Raw genomic sequence first — 19,746 nt, 5'->3', positions numbered from 1 at the left:
GATTTTTGCAAATCATATATCCGATAGGATCGAGTTTTCAGAATATATTAAAAAAATTTTACAACTCAACAGTAAAGGGAAACAAAGCAACTTAAACTCAGACAGGACTCAACCAGACATTTGTCCTGGGAGCTAACAAACGGCCACTAAGTGCACGAGAAGATGCCCAGACGAGTTCCTAGGGAAATGTAAAGAAAAATCACGAGCTATTCCTTCACATGCATGTGCACACAGGGCGGTGAAGTCTGCAGAGACAGTGAATGGCAATGCTTCATGTGGGGAAGGCAGCCTTGGTAAATCTTGGTTGTACAAACTGCACCCGCCAGTTCCTCAACTCTGTATCAAAATACTTGACATATTCAGCTCAAAAAATAAAATAAAATAAAATAAAATAAAATAAAATCCAAGGGTGGTGACCATATGCGACCAGCCAGCCAGGCTCACCATTTGGTGACCTTCGGGCTCGATGAGATACCCCGTCTCAAAGAAATAAGTTTGAGAGCAATTGAGGAAGACACCCAGTGGTGTAAACCTGTGTCCCCTGTATGTAGGGAAATGAACACAAACAAAGATGTCACAGGCAAGAAAGCAAGCAAGCGAGTAAGAGAAGCTAAAGGAGGAAGGCTTGTTTGGCCTCATTGTTTTGCAAGTTTTCTGACTCCATTGTTTTTGGGCTGCCATGGGACAGGGCATCATGGTAGAGTGTCTGGTGGGGCTGAGAAGTGCACTGCGTGGTAGACAGGAAGCTAAGAAAAACAGACGGGAAAAACAGAGCAAGTGTCTTTCGGAGACAGCCCTACCCCACAGTGAACGGCTGCCTCCGCACAGGCACACCTTACACAGCTCCTCCATCTCCAGTGGCCATGAGCTGGACTCATCATAGGGCTGACCCCTGGATGAAGGCAGAGCATCCACAGTCCAATCCCCCAAGCCCCGTTTCTGAGTACTGCTCACCCTGAGGACCAAGCCTCAGAGAGGTGAACCTTTGGGGAGATATTTCAGGTTCAAACCATACCACAGGCACTTTGGAGAGCATTAGGCCGATGATAGAAGAGTTAAACAGAGACATCTGACCACAGAATTCCAGTCCTCAGGGAGATTATGCACATGTGTGTGTCAGAGAGGCGGGGCTACTATCTCCACAGTAACATTATTCACGCATAAAAGCCACAAAGTGGAAAATAACCCAAACATCAGACAAAATGGGACAACTCTTTAGCGTAGGATGTTATGATTCCCATGACAAGGAAGACATTCTTGACATATACTGCATTGTGAATGACCTGGAAATACCATACAAGAGATGAGCCAATCACAAGCAACCAATTATTGTGTGACCTCATTCACATGAAAGTCCCTAGAATGGGCCAACTAGAGTCAGCATATAGGTTAAGGAATGTCAGAGTGTGGGGAGGACCTGGCCATGCCTCTAGTAGGACCACGCGTTTTTTGGAGACTGATGAAACTGAAACTGTCTAAGCTTAGATTGTGAGGCTCGTGGTCAGGTTCTGTGACTCACTAAAACCGCTCAAGTGTGCATTCTGCATGAAATGGACTCCCTGGCATGTAAGGTACAGCTCAATAAAGCTGTTATGAAAATGCAAAGGGAGGCTGGAGAGATGGCTCAGTGGTTAAGACCACTTACTGCTCTTTTAAGAGGACCCAGGTTCAGAGTTCGGTTCCCAGCATGAATTTAGAGCAGCACACAACCCTGTCAGTCCAGTTCCAGGGTATTGGACTCACTCTTCTGGTCAGCATGGGAAACTCTCCTCCTCCCTCCCTCCCTCCCTCCCTCCCTCCCTCCCTCCCTCCCTCCATGGAAAGTGTGCTGTCGGATGCCCACAGTGCACATACACTATGAGAAAGAAGAAGGTACTGTGTAATCTGTAGGGTCCATTTGTGTGACTCTTCAGGACACAGACCTACGGTGTAGGGAAGCCAGACAGTGTTTGGCGGTGGGGTAGGCCTGGCTGGAAGAGAAAAGGAGGAGGGTGCCTGGATTGGTTGGTTCTGTGTCACCTTGACACAAATTAGAGTCTTCAGAGCGGAAAGAGCCTCAGTTGAGAAAACGCCTCCATGAGACCCAACCGTAAGACTTCTCTTTCAATTACTGATCAATGGGTGAAGGCCCAGCCCATTGTGTGTGGTGCCATCCCTGGCCAGTAGTCCTGGGTTCTATAATAGGGCAGGCTAAGAAAGCTAGGAGAAGCAAGCCAGGAAGCAGCTCTCTCCACGACCTCTACGTCAGGTCCTGCCTCCAGGTTCCAGCCCTGCTTGAGCTTCTGTCCTGACTTCCTCCAGTGAGGGATTGTGATCTGGAAGTGTGGCTAAATAAACCTTTTCTTCCCAACTTGCTTTTGGGCTGTAGGGAGCAGTATTGGATTTGGGCCTGGCCGCTTTGTGATTGTATAGCTCAAGGTGGCTACGTGACTCTGGGCTGTATGGCCACAGATGCTCACCCCTAAGATGGCTGCTATAAGATTATGAGATTGTTGGACAAAAGCCTCTCCCAGGAAGATTCAGGGAACAATCACAGGATGTTTCAGCCTGAGCAAAGCTAGTGCCCTGCCCTGAGCGGATTCCTGAGAAGGGCTCAACCTTTTCAAAGAATATGTCTCCGGAAGACTGTTGCCTCTTTGTTTAAGGAGGATATCTTGCAGTTTAGTGATTCACCTTATATCCTTGGGCACTTCCCAATACTCCCCCACCCTAACCTTCAATTTCTGCCTCAGAGCTTTAAATGCTGTACATTCCTCTCAATAAACGAGACCTTGACAACAGAACCTTGCTTGGTCTCCTTCTTTCTCCCCCTTGACCCTCAGGTGTGCCTCTTCAGAACCCTTAACTAGACCTGCTGGATGGGTCATTGGCCAAGGTGTTACATTGCAACAATAGAAACTAACATGCCTCCCAAATAGGCATTCATTGTGATGACGCTCCTCCAAACATCCTCAAAGGCATCACACGTTTTAAAACATCTGCTGCCCTGTCACCCTGTGATGCAGCTGGCTCTACAACCTATAAATAGCCCATTGCAGTTTATTGAGAGCTCAGGAAGCCTGTAACCTCCTAGTAAACACACTTACTGCAATGACATTCTGTGGAGTTCGCATGTGAAACCTGCTTTTGTCCTGCAAGGAAAGTGGGAACGTTCGCACAGTGACTTTTGTTCCTAGCTCAGTTGCCAGACGCCAGGAGTGTGGGGCACATCAGACAGGGAGCCAGGGGTCACTGTGCTGACCTCGCATGAAGCCAGGTAGAGAACTGATGTTAAATTATGAACTGTACAGTAGTCCCACTTAGAAGGGTCTTCGCAGAAAGCAAAGGGTCGGCACTTACTTGTGGAGATGGCAGGGAGCGTCCCTGAGGAGCTCTGGGAAGACAAGGCTTTGAAGGGGAAGTTCAAATGTAGAGGTTCCAGATGGGGAGGGGGACGGTGAAGGAGTCTGGCAGGGCGGTGAATAGGCTTCTCCAACCTGGCCATTCCTTCATCTTGTCCTTGTACATCAGTCAAGATTACACACAAGTCAATCAGAGTTAGACTGCTCTGCCTTGGCAAATAGACCCCATGTGGTCACACATCAGCGGCCCTCACATCCGCCACAGACAGGATGAACCACCGCTCTCCTCTGCAACTATCCCTTCCACCCGGTTCATTTCACTCCTTCCCTCTGTGTTCTGGGGCCAGGGTTTCAGGTTCCTGGGTGACCATGGCCTATACCATCATGACAGATGTGTTTAGTCACACCTGCCAGTGTTTTCCATTACATCTACCCACCTCTACTAGCCTGGACCCTGGTCCACGGAGCCCACCCGGATACAGGAGAAGACAGACATGATGTCTACCCAGGTGAACCAGGTTACGGGTACAGAGCGGATGTTGCCTGAGTATGTGGCATGGGTCACTGGAAAGTCTTTACCTTCCTTTCTACTTCTTCACGGACTCCGATTCATCAGCCCTCCCCAGGCATGCCACGCCCTCACATCGTCTCAGCGGTGAGCCTCCAGGCCAGTTTCACTGAAGGTAAAGAAGCATTTTCAAACACAGAGCTTTATGACCTGTGGTGTTTGAGTCCCTCATCCTGTCCCTAGGGGTCCGCAGTAAAGGATGCGGGGGTTAGAAACACTGGCTTCCAGCTCCTCATGCTCCTGTTCACCAACGTGGGGACTAAAGGTAAAACCTTTAACTTCTGAAACATCCATGTGGAGCGCTTGTGCCAGTGGTACTGATGGGGAGCAACAGTTTCCAACCCCACACCTAGGTCTCCTCCCAACAAGGTGTGCCTCGAAAATCCCGGGTGAAGGTATCGGGAGGTGTTGAGGTGGGGCCTTTGATTGTACTGGTGCCCTTTTAAGACGACACCAGACTCTGCATTTTGCTCTTGCTCCTTCCACTAGGGGAAGACACCCTGAGAAGACAGTGACCTACAGTTGGTCCCACCTGCATCGCATGCATGGGCAGGAGAAGCCGAGATGTTGGACACCGCATTGGATTCCCAGGGCAGTGCCAATTTCACCTTGTTGTCCCTCGTGGTAGTTGTCATCACCATGATCCAGTTCCCTCCCTGGAAAGATCATGGCCTTCTACAGTCCCAGCTCAGCCCTTGAATTTCCCCCTGGCCCACTCGGCTTCAACACATACTTCCTCCCTCCTCTTAACGAGGGAGATATAAGCTAACGAGCTTACAAATGAGCACTGGGCAGTTTCTGGGGGAGACCCCGGCACAGTGTGCATGGAGTTATGAAGCCACGGGGATAATGGAGAAGATTAAATAGAGGCGCTCACATGCCTGTGTGCTCGCCTCTTACTGAAGCTGTAAAAGGGATCGTCCGTAAGCTTGAACTTTCTCCCCATCTCCAGCTACCAAATGTCTCCCAGAAAATTGCTCTGAAGGAAGGCCTTTAGCTCCACTTCTGTGTAGAGTACTACAATAGGGCTCTTGAGAGATGGACCTCTCTGCAGAGAGCCTGTCCATAGTGTCAGAACCTGGGTCCCAGCACACCTCCCCATCATCCCTTCTGATGAGGTGACCACAACTCTGTGTTCTTGACTAATGCAGGAAGTAAATAATGGGGGGAATGCATTTATTTTGTTCCTTTCATGTGCTGACCCCACCTATACAAACCATTCGATTCCCAAAGACAATTCCCAAAGAGGCATTATGCCCACTTTGTAGATAAGAAAAACAGTTTCATATGGTAAAAGCCATACCAGGATGATACTCCAAGTTCGTGATCATTGTTGTATGTTATGCTACCCCAAAAGCAAAGAGTAGTACATGGCCCTGGGGACCGGTGGACAGATGGGTCCAAATTTGTTTGCCTCGTGATGTGGGCCTGATGGGGGGGAGCTTAAGAGGCATAATTTAGGGTTCAATCTGATTTAACAAATGTTAACAACATCTTGCCAAGGGCTAAGGGGAAGAAAAAGACTGTATGAGAGCTGTGGCCTTGGCCTTCAAAGTGCTCTTGATTTAATTAGAGAGTGTAGGACAGATAAACATCAGCAAACAACACCACCCAGCTGGTCTCAGTGGAACAAGAGAATGTGTCACAGGGACTTTGGCTAAGCAGGGGGATTGGACCTGAGCCCATCTCGAAAGTTTCAGCAAGCCTTGTTATAATGAGAGGCAAGGGATAAAAAGACACAAAATTATAACCACAGCAAGGCTTCAGAAGCAGGATGGCTGGATATCAACACAGTTGTTGGCAGAGAAGAGGAAGGCAGGGCAATTGCAGTTCACAGCCTCAGACAGAAGCCGGAGGTGTGCAGTGAGGAGCAGGGGTGCGGGTGACTGAGAAGGGAACATTGATTTTACAAAAGAAGATAGCCTATGATCCTTCCTCTGCTTGTCCCTCGACATCCAGCCATGGTGCCGAGTTGTCCTTTGGGTAATTTAATGAGACTCTTAAGAATCACAAGATGGGTAGCACACTGAGAACAGAGTTCCATGCTCTCCCAACACTCCCTCAGCAAACTCAAAGATGCAAGCCAGTTTGTACCCACCATGTAGACCAAGGGATGCTCTCCATGGCAATTACAAATACAACCCAGGAAAGAAACCCTTGCCATGACTTATTGGACCCCTCAGGCCCAGCATATTGTCTGTTCTGTAACCAGACAATAGTTCTAGATTTGAACTAGATTTTCAAGCGCGTTCAATCCAAGGGCGATGTCTCATGTAGAAAACAGATTTGTCTGGGCCTGGTGGCGCATCCCTGACACTCCAAATGCTCTGGACGTTGAAGCAGAAGGATTATAGGTCCAGGTCCAGCTTGGGCAACTAAAGACCTTGCCTCAGATATGATCCAGCACGATGACCTGAGCTTGGTTTCTGAAACTCACCATGGAAAGAACTGACTCCTGAAAGTTGTCCTCTGACCACCACACATGTGACAGGGCATGTACATGTCTCCATGTATCCTACACACAATAAAGACAATAGAAATCTTCACATCTATTTATCTCCATCTCTATACATAAATACGCTGCTGCTGCTGTGTGTGTGTTTGCATGCATGTATGCTGTGTGTGTGTGTGTGTGTGTGTGTGTGTGTGTGTGTGTGTGTGTGTGTGTGTGTGTGTGTGTGTGTGTGCATGTGTGTGTGTGTGTGTGTGTGTGTGTGTGTGTGTGTGTGTAGGGGTCAGAAGATAACTTGAGGGAGTTGGTTTGTTCCTTTCACCATGTGGGTTTTGAGGATCCAGCTCAGGTTGTCAGACATCACAGCTAACATCCTTACCCACCTAGCAACCCAGCATCCCTAATAGAATATAATTATATCACTTCTTCCTTCCCTTTCCTCCCTTCAACCCCTCCCACGTTTCTCCTACTCTCTCTCAAATTGATGGCTTCTTCTTCTTTGTTGTTGTTTTTTTTTTTTTTTTTTTTTCAGAGCTGGGGACCTGTGGGCCTTGTGCATGTGGCAAGAGCTCTACCACTGAGCTAAATCCCCAAGAACCTCGTACCTCTTCTTCTTTGAGTGTGTGTGTGTGTGTGTGTGTGTGTGTGTGTGTGATGTATAAGTATATGTATGCACAAATATGTAAATGCAATGTGCTGAGTCTGATTTTACTGCCTGCATGTACATGGTTTCTGGGCTGTCCACTATGTACTGGGTAACCAATTAGGAAGCTCATCCCTGGGAGAGGCTACTCCTTTCAGTCTCAGTGGTCTTTCTTTGCCTGCAGCTCTTTGTCTGGGGATAGAGCCCTTGAAATGTCTGCCTTCCAAGTTAGCCTGTCTATTTATATTGTTATTGTTCAGGTTTCGTTTAGGCAGGCGTAATGTTGAGGGATCATGTTGAGTTCATTTCTCTGTCATTTCTAGAAGATACAATCTCACAGCAGATTGTCTGGCCCTCTGGCTTTTTATATCTTTTCATCTCTCCCAAAATATTTCCTAAGTCTTAGGTGCAAGATTTGTGATGTAGATAGAGCCATTGGGAATTCCCAGCATCACTGATTTCTGCGTTGTGTCCAGTGTAGTTTTCTGTAACAATCTCTGCTGTACTGACCTGTGGTACATGGATAGATATTTATAATGCAGGTACAGTTATGCTGGTCTGATAGACTGGCAACAAGGTTCTCTTCTAGGACCCATGTCCTCAGTTGAACCCCACATAGTTGGCAAGGTTTCGAGAATCAAGTATGATCCCCCGCCTCCCAGCTGACTGAGCCTTAAGTCTAATTAGAAAACTGTTGGTAACCACCAAGATGTGAGTGCTGCTCTTGAACCGTTAGGAATAGCTGCCATGTAGGTCAGTGTTGTGATTCACAGGGATTATTTCCCTCTCTTGCTGGCTTGCACAGTACTCTATGGTATTATGAAAACTAGATCAGCTCAAAACTTCTGAGTCCCATGTCCAAGGTGTGCCGTGTCTTAAGCAGTAGGATCTTTCTTACCTTCGACCTCTGAGGATAATGAACAGCAACAGGAATAGCGATATTGTTTTGGGCGTCACTTGGTCCAACCTGACCAATAAGTTGGATAGGAGTCCCATGCTTGGTACTGAACATTTTGTTGGATGGATGGCTCTTGAGGGGAGCATTCCCAGCCTAAGTGACATAATTTCATTTAAGCTGTATATTAATTAAATAAATGTATATCTTAATTATATATTATATATCCTAATGATATTAAGATATCTTAATATGCGTATATACATTAAGGAATATATCTTATATAAGTCATACATATACATATCACTTAATATATGTCTATATATTGTATATAATTTTAGACAAGTATACAATACTGTGATTCTTTAAGGCTTCGTCCAACATCTTGGATGTCATTTTTCACTCCTCCCTCCATCTCCTTCTCTAGGACACCCTCCCACCTCCACATTTAGAGCCTCTCCCTGTTTTCCCAATTTTCCCCTCTGTATGCCCCATATCCTGATATTCCCTTCTTTAGCCTCCCTCCCCCACAACCCTCTTTCACTTTCCTGATTTCTATAGGTACTCCAGTTATATGCACACATCTAAGGATCTCCAGCTAGGAACCATGGAGGAGAGGGAATATATGGCTTCCCCCCTCTATGTCCAGGTTACCTCAGGCAGCATAATCTTTTCTAGTTTCATTCTTTTGCCTTCAAAATTCATGACTTTACAGCAGAATAGTATTCCACTATGCATTTGTACTGCACTTTTATTGTCCATTCATTGGTTGTAGGTCATTTAGATTGCCTCCCTTTACTGGCTACTGTTAACAGGGTGGCAATGAATGTGGCTGAGCAAGTGTCTGTGGAGTAGGGTGGCAGCCCTTTGGGCGTCTGCCAAGGGCTGTATAGCTGGGTCATGCTGTAGATCTATTGTTAGCTTTTTGAGTGTTCTCCACACTGATCCCCAGAATGGCTGGACCAGCTTTCATTTTCACCATCTATGAATAAGAATTCTCCCTTTGCCACAATCCCACCAGCATCTGTTGTCAGTTGTTTTTTATGTTATCTTGTGAGTCTGGTTGGGTTGAAGTGAGACCTCAACATTGGTTTCATTTGCATTCAAATGCTAAGGAAGCGGAACACTTTTTGAGATACGTCTTAGCCATTGTGATTTCTTCTATTAAGAATCCTCTGTCCAGATCCATAACCTACTTAAAATCATTTGCGTTCTTGACTGTTTTTTGAGGTTGTTAAGTTGGTTGGTTTTGTATATTATGGATACTAATCCTCTGTCCGATATACGACAGAGATTAGTTCCTGCTGTGTGGGTTTCTTATTCACTGAGTTGATTGTTTCTTTGGCTTTTTAGTTTGATTGAGTCCCGCTTGTCAATTGCCAACCTTAATTCCTGGACAAATTGAGTCCTTCTCAGAAATTCCTTTTGTACATTGATAGCTTGTAGGGAACTGCCTATGCTTTCATCTAGCAATTTGAGTGTTTCACGTTTTAAATTGAGATATTTGATCCCCTTGGAGTTAATTTTTGTGCAGGGTGATAGATATGGATCTTGCCCACTGAGCAATCTCACCAGCCCATAATAAAATATTTTTAAGTATAAAGAAGGACCAGTGATTTAGTTCACTCCATGGTAGAGCATTTGCCTTGAATACAGGGGAGCCATCCTCAACACAGAGAAACAAAATGATTAAAAGAGACCAAAAGAAACAAACCAACACAAATCAAATGAACTGGAGACCATGCAAGGAGGAGAAACAACCTAAGTTCATGTTCTCAGCAGAGTAGAGGGGGTGTGGCCTCCCCGCAGTGATGCAGTGTGATTGACAAGCAATCCACAGCACAAGGCACTCTTATGAACTGGGCAATAGAGAAAGATCTTTTTAATCCTGTAAATCAAAGGTAATTTCCAAGAATCAGAATAGAATGGCAAAAAAAGAAAGATACTAAGAAATAACAATGTAGCTGTTGGCCAACTCCAGGTGGCCAAGGCCCAATAAGTATTCTTTCAGAAAATAGAACAGAAAGGGCTGGGGAAATGGGCTGAGGGAAAAAACTCAAGAAAGCTGGATCCTAGGCAGATGGGAGATTACTCCTGGGGCAGGGAGGGTAGCATAGATGTCAAGAAAACCATGAGGGATTTTAGTAAAAAAAAAATCTTGAACAAAAGTCTTGAAAAATAGGCAGAACTAGAGAACTGAATTTCTTTAAAAAATTGTTTTGAGACAAGATCTCACTATATACCTCTGGCTAGCCTAGAGCTCAGTATGTAGACTAGGCTAGCCTCAAACTCACAGACATTGGTCTGCCTGAGTGTACATATGTGCACCATTCTTTGAAAGGTCAGAAAAGGATTAAGAGCCCCTGAGACTAAAATCACAAGTGGTTGTAAGCCGCCAAGTGGATGCTGGGAACCAAACACAGGTATCTGTTGAGTCATCTGTCCAAGTTTTCTAAATATTTTAAAGAAAAGCAAATTTTAAAAGTCATAGACTATAAAACCTTGTTCACAATGATTAAAGTTTGTTAGAGTCAAGTTCTCTCCTCTTGCCCATTCTCAGGAATCTTCTACAAAACATAATTCTTTTCGGTCAAGAAGAGGGAGAGTGGTTTCAGAAACAGGGGATCCATGCAGAAAACAGACAGCGATTCCAGGAAGGGGATGAATCAGGGATGCTACAGGTTCAGGGCAGTGTCTGGAGAACAGCTCTCCACGGGGCCCTGGAGTGAGCCAGGCCTGCAGAGAAGCACAGGCTCCTGGAGTAGCCGCCGTAGTGACTGAGTGACGGGAAGACCTTGTTCCTGCATCAGTGTCTGAGCCAGCATAGGTTCATTAAGCAAATTCAGTAACCAGGTGATAAACTCCAGGAGACCAAATGTATCAGGCTAGGAAAAAGCCCCGTGCAGTCAAGACTCAGCAGCCGTAGTCAGATACTTCTAGGAGGCAGGGCGAGGAGGGGCAGCATGAGCATCAGGAGTGTCATAGAGTCACTTCCTGTGGGAGAGAGACGAGCCAGTGGGGCCGTGTCTGCGGCACTAGCTTGGGGTATAAAGGGCCAAGTGTTTGAGGATACTCTTCCTCCTGAACTGGAGTGGTAACTTCTTTGATTCCATCTAAAACCAGGGGCAGGAAGAGTCTGGAAGGAGGATTGTATTCATCAGAAGCTTTGTAATGTGTGTGGGGCTTGTCTTGTTAAAAATGAGGATTGGCGAAACTGGAGCCGGGACGATGGCTCAGTCAGTAAAGGGCTTGTCACACAAGCACGAAAACCTGAGTTCGGATGCTCAGAACTAATATAAAATCTGGGTACATCATGTGCACCTCTAATCCCAGCACCAAGAAGGTGGAAGCAGGAGGACTTGGGAGTCAGTCAGTCAGGCTTTACAAATTGATGATCTCCAGGTCTATTACTTCAGTCTCAAAGAGTAAAGCAGAAGGTGGTTGAAGAACTCCAGCTTTAACCTCTGTCTTCCAGGCACACATGTGAACGTGCGTGTAAGTGCACATGTATACATGCACGGGCACACACACACACACACACACACACACACACACACACACACACACACGTTCACGAACACCTCATGCTCCTTCCACAAAATAAGTATTGGTTTGGACAACAGCATTCAAATGGCAGAAAACCGAATCTGGTTCTTGGGACAAGAATTCTTCAAACCCTTGGTTGCAGGGATCAGAGTTCTGAAGACGACGGTTAGTTATCAGTTACATATCCATGGGCTGAGAAGCTCAAGGGTAGGAACAAGGAGACTTGAGGTGGTGCTGGACGAGTTAAAAGCAATTAAGAGGACAGTGTATGCAGGGCAGGCAGAGAACATGGGATTTACTCTATTCTGAGTGTGCCTTGGGATCACATGGGTCATAGTCAGATTGATGCTTTCGAGTGTTTGTTTTTCCAGCACTACAGAGGTTCGAGGTCCACAGGTAGAAGGCAGATGGCAGAGGAAGAGGGTGTGGTGCTCCTCCAGGTATGAGAATAATTCGTTCTCAGCAGCAGCAGCAGCAGCAGCAGCAGCAGCAGCAGCCCAATCAATGATCACAGCTGTATCAGAGTCTAAGAACAGAAAGGAACTGTCCATCCTGAGCAACATATGGGTGCTGCTCAGTGCACATTGAAGCAGCTGCACAGTGTCTCTGTCTCTCGTCATACAAGCAAGAGCAGGAATTACCTGTTCTTATGGTCAGTAAAGTCATTTAGGCCCAGAATTAAGACCCTGAGCTCTGGGTAGACATCGCTGAAGGTGTGGCAGGGCAACATCTGTCTTCGGTCACTGGGGGTTTTCTCCTGGCAATAGACATGTAAGGAACACATGAAAATGTTTGTCCTTGGGAGAACTAGGAAGTGGGCTTGTGTGAAAAGTGCCTGAGGAGAAAGTAAGCCTTCGGTCAACCTTGAACAACGAACTTGGAGAAACGCTAGGCAGAATAAATGGAACAACATAGAGACTGGGGATTGGAAAGTCTGTAGGAAACAGGACAGACAGGCCTCGGCGAGGTGGGAGACAAGGCTCAGAGTGGAAATAAGCTGATGATACTGAGACATCTAGGAAGAACTGGGAAGGCCTTTCAATGCTAGAATAAAGAGCTGTGGGTTTATCCTTATGCAGAGGGACTGGGAGGTTTGAAGTCATGGAAGATGTGGGCAGACTTGCATCTTATAAAAATGTAGTCAGGAAGCAGAGTGCAGGTTGGGTGAGAGGAGGTAAGCTGGGGCAGATGGGAACCATTTTGGGTACTTCAGTCATCCAGGTGAGCAACTGATTAGATTGTGCCAGTAGTGTTGCTGTGAGACAGGAAGGTTGGCAGGAGTGACAGAGAGTTGAGCATCAGAGATGAATGGGCTATGTTGGGATGAAATTAGAGGAGTGGTAGTGGATTTTAGGTCACTTAAGAATGGGGGTAATGAGACACAGGACAGAACAAGAATAAGAAGTGAAGGGCTCAAAGTCAAAGCTAGAATTATCACATTTGTGCCTCCTATTTGAAAAGGCTTGTCCATCCAAGGGCATACTGAAAATTCTTTTTATTTCTCCACGCCTAGGCAGAGCACCAAGGGGTCTGCTTTCTTGTGTTCCAGAGACTTGCAGTCATGATAGCAGGTAAGCTCTGGAAGCTTTATTTCATCACCACCCAACACCTTCAATGGACAAAAACTCCAACCTAGACAACAGCCCTGGCTAATAAATTAGCCATCTGAAATCAATTATAGCTTGACAAAGTGGCTTTGCTCAGCCTCATGTCTTCTTAAAAGTTGGAGTGGTAAGAAGAAACACTCTTCAGCCTAGGAGTGGCAACCACCAGAAAGAAAAGAAACGATCATCACATTTTTGTGCCAACCACTGCTCTGAGCATAGGCAGAGCATGGATTCCTCAACAGGATGCTATTTCTGGGACCTTAAGAGGGCACAAATAACCAGACATTTACTTAAACAAGGTCAGTTCTCCTAGGGAACAATTAGTAAATCAGGGAACATGTGCAAATAAATGCTGATGGAATTAATACACGGACAGAGAGCACATCATTAACTCACTCATTTGCAGAAGGGGAGCAAGGATCAATACTTGCGGAACACCCACTGAAACCAGGCTCAAGGGGTATCTCAGACACATCCACAGAAGTGAATTTTTTCTGTCCCTATTTTACCCAAAAGGAAGTTGAGTCACAGGACTTTGTCTGGTTCTGAATTAAAACTACTGATCTGGAATTCACCTGGGTGTGTTTGAGGACTGGAAACCTCAGGGTAGAAAATGTCCTAGTGGTGCAGAACACGGGGAGGTAAGGGCTGAGCAAAGAGAAACTAGAACGAGAAGTATTTCCAGCATGAGAACATGTTTCCCATTGTAATTGGTCTTGAAGAGCAGTTTGGGGGATGGCTGGGGCACCGCAAAGGGTGGGGGCTATAAAACCACGGACTTTTCAAGACTAACTTTATAGTCTCCATCTATTCCTGACTTCATTTAAGCCTGAAACATTACTGGGAGCATAGTCAGAGCCAAAGCCAGCGCCCCTCCTTCCTCCTTGTGCACCGGCTCGTAAAGATTCCGGGCAGCAGCTGCAGCCATTGAAACGGTTTTCATTTCCTTCCTTTGTGTGAGCTGCAAGGAAGCACAGAACGACAGAGTGGGGGTGGGCCTGATAAATGATTCCCTGGGAAGGCAACTTCATAAATGGGTTGGAATTAAAATACAAGATGCTCGAAGCCCTCCTACTTGCTCATGGTTAATGCCGAAGTGCGCTGGGGCCTTGGCTTTATTCACTTGACTCTGACGGCTTTGCTTATGAGTTGTAAATCTGCTGGGAGAAAGTGAGTTTGGAGCAACAGACGGCTGCAATGCTTTCTCTAGTTGATGTGCTCAGAAATGTAGTATTCCTGCCAGTTGGGCTCAGCAAATTCTTCTTGAGTGTATAGGGAGCAGACAATATGGGGTTCAGAACCACGGAGAGCACCCAGCCCAGGGAGCCTGTTCTGGCTAACAGGGCTGTTTCAGGACCATGGACAGGGCCTTTCTGCGTTACCTGTGATCTAATCTGGAAATCCTGGCTAGGGGAGGGTTACCTGGAGAAGGTCTCCAGTCTTGGTTGCTCTTAGGCTTTTGGAGCCTGGCACGGATGACAGAATGAGTTAACGACAGATGGTACAAAGGGATGTATTTCATGAAATAAAAATGGTAACTTCTCACACCTACAAGGCCAAGTGCAATGGACAATACTGTACACAGCTTCGGCCACCAGTTCCTAACAATACACCATAAGGCAGGCTGACCCATTTCTGAATTTAAAGGTCAACGTGAGCTCACATCCTTGCAAAGGTCACTCATAGAATCAGGAGCAGGGCCAGAGTGTCAGCATACTCTCCCAGAAGATGAGGACCAAACTGGAGGTAGGACTGGTAGAGAGTCTGGCTTAAGACACTTGCTTTTTCATTAATAACGTGAATGAAAATGCACACTCTCTAAGACACAAATTCTATCATGTCACTTCTCCAGTTTTAAATCCTTTAAGGGTTCCCTATGACCATAGGAGAAAGGGAAAACCTTTTTAAAGGCATTCAAAGCTTTTCTAAGCCTGACTCCAGCCTCCTTTGCCAGCACCAGTTCTTGACACTCCTTCCCGAGGACTTGAGCTTCCAGGACCAGGATAGTGGTGCCAGAGAGTCCTGTCCAGTGGTCAAGTGATTTCACATCCTTCTTGTCTGCGAGGATCTTCTGCCCCTACCAGTTGAGGGTGGGTGATGAACGGACCCTGACTCTTAACCAAAATTCACCACCAATATCTGAGCCTCCATGAGGCTAATACCAACCCAACAGGCAGAGCTTAACGTTCTGTTCTGTGTTTGCACACGGCTTTGTTTTTACCTCAATTATCACATTTATCACACTATAGTCTAATTATTTGGGCACATTACTTTCTTCCCAACTAAGCTGTGAGCACCTCCAGGGCAGGGACTCCAGCAGATTTCTCTCTGTTTACCCTGCCAATATTGAGATGCAAATGCTCACGGGGTGTGCTTGTAAAAGAGAACCTGGGACCAGAAGAGATAGTTTGCAAAAGTAAAATGATGACAGGGATCATTGTTCTTTAATGAGGCACCTCACAAATGCCCAAGGAGCTTGGAATGTGTGGGTCTGAGAGAACTCACATGCCAGTGGATCTGCCTGCTACTGGGAGGTCCTAAACCACCCCCAGAGCACAGACCAGGAGGATCTTGAGCCTGCCTATGGTGGAATAAGTGAGACCTATCTACTGAGCCAATCCTCTGTCCCGATGCTCTCACTGGTGGGGAGGAGGGAACTCTTGAACCTCCCATAGTATTGACTCATCTTGTGATGGACAGAATTGATGTTTGCTGTGTGTTTGGATCTTAGGTTAAAATGGTTAGGGTTCATCCTGCAATTCATAAAACCTTTACTGAACACTTGCCAAGATCTGCACTCTAAGCCAGAAAGCTGAGAAAGCTAGAGCTCGACCCTTTACCTGAGGGAGGACTATGAATGGTCACAAGCCACAGGAAGGAGTATAAAGGAGCTAGAGAAAGCCCCCAGGTTGGAACAACATATAGCCAGCCTTCCACATCCATGGTACCATATCTTCAGAGTCAGCCAACCATGGTTGTTTTGGGAATGTTTGTTTTTTTCTTTTTAATGCATCATGCTAACACGTATAGATTTTTCTTCTAATAACCCTCTAAACAATACCGCATAACCATTACAGAGACAGAATTTGCATGGCATTAGCTGTTGTAAGTCATCTAGGGGTGATTTAAAGTACACAGGGGGGTGTTCATAGCTTAGATACAGATATAATAACGTTTTATACAAGGATATGAGCATGCACGGGTTTTAGTATTCATAGGCAGTCCTGAGACCAGTCCCTGGGGGATACTAAAGGACATCTGTGTATATCGAGGCTCAAGTGGGGCTGAAGCATGGAGTAATGGATGCTGGCTCCACGTGGCAGCTCTCATTTGAAGGCTTTGGGCTCTTTGAAGATTCCCTGTCTCCTGCTCAGATGCAGGCTTTGGACCATCTCTCCTAATCTGTGCTAAGCAGCCAAAACACCAACTGAAGTTGCCTTTCATTTTAAAGACAACACTCGGATGAGGTTGGGGACAAAGGGGAGGTTAAGTTCCTTCTATGCCATTCAACCAGACCCCACTGTCCCAGGCGCTGCTCTAGTACCACCACTTCAAAAACGTTACGTCTTGAAGCGTACTCCTCCATCACGACTAGACTGAGCTGCTAATGGGAGTCTAATTTGGGGGAGATTGCAAAACCTGTTAACAATTATCACTCAGGGTGTGCTCTACCAAATGAAAGAGTTCACTGAGACTGGGGTGCAAGGCTGCCACATTTCATCCCTCCTGTCCCCCAAAAGCATAAAAGTCAGTTCTGTCTGTGGGTTAGCCCCATTGCTTGTAGAGGGCTGAGCTCTTCCAAATACCCTGTGGCGTGTGCTTTTTCCAGATCCAACCCTCACAAAGTCCTCTGAGGTCAGCAGGGAAGTAATGTGTTATTACTTCCAGTTCATGAGTAGTGCACTAGCGGCTTGGCCAGAGAGTAGTTTGCCAGAATGAGGGGTTTGGACAGGTTTGCCTTCTTGAGATTCAAACCACTCTCTAGGATCGATTTCTGGACTTCGTCTAGCTTGGTACACTGTACCTCTGTGAAATAACTGACTGAATGACTCTTAGGTTTATCCCTAAGCACCCAGCATATGGACTGGGACACAGCAAGCTCTAACAAGTATCAACCAGTGAATGGTGCTCTGTCTAAGGACTGAGAACTCCCTGCAATCAGTGAGCACCTGTGAATGAAGGACCTGGCTGTGCTTCAGTTCCTCCATCTACAGAATGTAGAGGCTGGGCGAGGAGCCTCACAGAGGTGCCTGCCACTTTAGAGAGCCCTGGAGTTTGCTTTTGTTCTGTGGCAGTCACCGGGAGGGTTCTCAACACCATCAAGCCGCAGACTCCCCCTGAGCAAGACAGGATGAAGATGTTGCTCCTCCTCAACTGAGAGGTTTCAGCAACATAAAACAATCCCCGAAAGTTTCTTAAAATGGTGCCTGGCTAGGTGAAGTGCTGGGCAGACTCTAGCTCTTTGGGGCCCATGGCAACTGCACAGGGAAGGAGTTCCAAGGCCTGTCTCAGTGAAGCTCCACAATTTGACGATCTGTTTATTCAGTTCTCTGTTACCTACTGTGCGCTGGCACTCAGAGGACATGGAGATAAATGGGTCCCCCCAGCCTGCCGCAGGTCGACTAGGACAGATAAGCAACAGGCACAAACAGCCTCATCCTTCTCTCATTTGGCTCCTCAACCGAGCAACTGAACTGCAGAGATTGGAAGAAAAAAAAATAGGGATGAAGGAGGAGAGGGAGGGGGCCGCAAGGCCATATCGGCTTTGCAAAAGAGGATGATTCAAGTGGAATGCGGCGCTAATTTAAATCCCAAAATGACTGATGTATTTTCCATGGTGTTTTATTAATCAGCCCCAGACGGAGCACAATTTGCAAATTTCATGTGGCAGCTATTAAACATTTTCTCCTACGTAAGTAAATGAAAGGGATTTACTAATTCCAGCAGACACTTCGTGAATGGCTGATGGGACCATGCGCTCCAACACTGGCGGACACCGAAGTTGCTCAAGATGGGAAGCAACGTTCAGATTCCCGTGCTAAGCCATCACACGTGCTCCGAGCCCCAGAAGAATTGAGAAGCATTGATACAGCTGTCAACGGCGGTGACTGTTAGACAAGGATTCTAGATAGAGCAGGGTCTGTCCTGTAGGGAAACATGAGGAAATAAAACTGTTTGATAATGTCCTGGGAATGCTGGCCTCCTTCTGCCACCACAGCCTACTCTGCCCTGGGCATTCTGGGACATTCTCTTGATAGGCAGAGGAAGGTCTCTAGATCTCCTGCTCCCTCGTAAGATAGCCATATGGAAGAATCCTACCCTAGGGGCTACTTTTTTATGCCAAATGTTCTTTATGCCTTACACCTTGCAAAGATCAACTGCTTTGGATTTTTACTGTTGGTCACAGTGATTTAGTGTGGGAGAAACTGGAAGCATAAAGAATAAAGTGCACTGGGTCATAGGGTGTGACAGACGTGACAAGAGCAAGGTACTAGGTCAGATGACTTCCACATTCCTGCGATAAGACCTGGTAACCCCAGCATCTTAGAAAATGGGAAAGAGATAACTTGATGCTCTATGGGTCCAGCTCTAGAGCCACATCCCTCTGTGGGTCTCGATTTACCTATCTGTAAAATGAGAGCCTTGGAATTAGCTTCACTGGCAAGGAGACCCTAAACCATGTTCACCTTCAGAGGAATGTTTTGCCAGGAAGAAAAGTGAAGCCTCATGGGAGGAGGACTGGTTAGTGATGCCAGACAGGTCTCCTGGCAGAGAGGCTGCCCTCCTATTGAAGCACCCTCATACCCAGAGCCCACGCATGCTGTGGGACGTGGTGAGTTCAGTCATTTTCCATATCCTTAGCCTTGACTTAGGAGCCGTGCAGTAGATCCTCTCTCTAACCTCGCAGGCAGGTGGACACTGCACGTTTGCACCATGTGCTTTCTGTTCCACATGGCCATCAGGCAGCAGATGTGCTGTGGCTGTGCCAAGGACAGAATCTACCACTCTTCCCACTAAAACCTGTCCAAGGCCAACAACCTTTCTACTTCGTCCATAACAACCATGATGTGCACAGGGTACTCTCACCTTTCCATCTCTTCCTCGACATTCCTACACAGCAGAGGCTGCCCCTCTGCAAACCTGTGCTGCCTTGTTCCACCCATTGAACTCATTTTCACCCACAGTCAAATCCCACCCCTTTCATATGTTAGTGATACACACGGCACCATCTTGCTCTCTGTCCCAGAATCCCCAGGTATACAAAACTTCTTCACTGTAGTAAACATTTATTGAGTAAGTGTTTTTCTTGTGAGATCACATAGCAGGGATGGCCAAGAACAGGAGGCAGCACCAATCAGCCCCTAACACCCACAGTTAGAGTGGACATTTAAAAAAAAGTGGCCTATGTTGTTGTTACTGCCATGTGCAAGGCTTTCAACAATGAGTTTCCAAGTGTGCCAGTGTTAAAGTTTTAACCCTTAGGAGACAAATCAAGAGTTGCAAAGTGGTATAGATATGACCCAAATATTTGGGTTGTTTAATTGAGGTTGCTACTACTGCACTGATACCCCATGACTACAAGGAACTTGGGGAAGAAAGGGTTTGTCATCACTGAAGGGGATCAGGTCAGGAACTCAGAGCAGAAGCTGATGAAGAGGCCATGAGGTGCTGTTTACTCTCTTGCTCCCCATGG

The sequence above is a fragment of the Rattus rattus genome, chromosome 1 (genome assembly GCF_011064425.1).
Source record: "Rattus rattus isolate New Zealand chromosome 1, Rrattus_CSIRO_v1, whole genome shotgun sequence".
Taxonomy (NCBI): Eukaryota; Metazoa; Chordata; class Mammalia; order Rodentia; family Muridae; genus Rattus; species Rattus rattus.
This window is presented reverse-complemented; position numbering follows the sequence as displayed.